Consider the following 1,827-nt stretch of genomic DNA (forward strand, 5'->3'; position numbering starts at 1 on the left):
GGACTACCCCGGCCCCCCACTACCACCCCTATCTACTCTTCCAGTCCCCTCTTCTCTGCTTGGAAATTTCCCCTTTTTTCTAGGTCTGTAATCAAGCAGTGGGTGTCGTTCTGGGGGTTGTCTTTTGTGACCTGTCCCCATCGCACCCACCGCTAAAATAAAGCTGGATAGCGCATGCCTTCGTTGAGCCCTTTCGCTAACTGAAGCCAGCGGAGGTGTTCAATCAACCATTTTGCTACTCGTGTCAGTATAGCGCGAAGTGGTAACTTCACAATATAATAGGCGAGCGCTTAGCTCGCTATGATAACTGCTTCACGGCAGGCTTTCACTTGCGCGCGGCGTTAGTTGAGCTTATGTTCCTGTGTGTGCCTCCACAGCAAGTTTGCGCTACGTGTCACTGCACTGTTTTCCTGTAAAAACTTTGGTGAATAAACCATTGACAGATATCAATCAAGACACAACATTTGGCATGTCGTGGGGGCAAGCATAACACGATTTCATCGCAGATACACTGTTACTGTTCAGAAACTACTACCAGTTAGCAGATGACTTCTCAACGGACTGACAGCCAGATAGGAGTGTCAGTATGGCGTCCAACTGACTTCAGCTTTCCTACCCAATGAGCTATCCACCTGTTTTAAGAACAGTGCATTGCACACCCGCTGACCAAGGAAAACGTGGAGAGGTATTCTACTTCGTTCAACGCCTCTATTGAACTCAGAACTCAGAACTCAAAACGTTTCAAGGATGAAGATTTTAGGCATAGCCTATTCTTCCAATCTGTCCTCGGTAATCTACATCTATTACAAATAGCACACATATAAATGAAAGGAAAAGGTTTTCATGCAGAAGGGTATACATAATGAAGAAAACAACCCGGCCCCAACCGCCCCCCCCTTCCCCCCACACACATGCATGCACACACTGACACTCGCGCGCGAGCGCACACACATACATACCCACACACGCATGCACACACACTGACAGCATCCCCTCCCTCCCCCCACACACTAAGATTGACAGATGGATAGGACAGTGAGTCACAGAGAGAGAGAGACAGAGAGAGAGAGAGAGAGAGAGAGAGAGAGAGAGAGAGAGAGATAGAGATAGAGAGAGAGAGAGAGAGATGTCATCAGTATAGAAGTTCCAGAAACATCCGGGTGTTCAAAAGGTACAGTATTGTTACTGTCTCTGAAATCTACGTATGGCAAGTGCAGCATACTACTTTCTTTATTGATTCTGAGTGAGCCGTGTTGTATTGCATTGTAGTACTTTGTTATGTCACAACAGATTCATTCGCCTTCCCATCCCGCCTCTCTCGTGCTGCAAAACTGTGGCAACTAGTTTGTGTGTGCGTACGTGTCTGTCATGGGAACTGTGTGTGTGTGTGTGTGTGTGTGTGTGTGTGTATGTGTGTCTGTGTCTGTGTCTGTTTACTGGTATGAATTAATATGCGTATTATTATTTTTCTAGGATCTCAAGGTCTGATCAGCACGTTGGACATTGCGATGGTCAAGCTTCAGCTTCCTCTCTTTTCTTTCTTTTTTTTTTTAATGTTCAGCAGGTGTTGTGTAGCACATATGGATCTGCCCTGCATGCTCTGACACCTCCTTGAAACTGAAACTGAAACTGAAACTACCTCCGTGTGAAAATCGGCCTGCTGTGCTTGGGAAAACCGCATCACCCACAGTGCAAATTCACTCTTTTTTCCCCCTTTTTCTTTCCTTTTTCTGTCAGCAAGTGCATTTATTTTACCTCCCCCCCCCCCTTGTAACCGAATACCTGAGTGGTCTATTATAAAGGTGACGGTACAAAAGAATTACTGAT

The sequence above is a fragment of the Babylonia areolata genome, chromosome 14, assembly GCF_041734735.1.
Source record: "Babylonia areolata isolate BAREFJ2019XMU chromosome 14, ASM4173473v1, whole genome shotgun sequence".
NCBI lineage: Eukaryota > Metazoa > Mollusca > Gastropoda > Neogastropoda > Buccinidae > Babylonia > Babylonia areolata.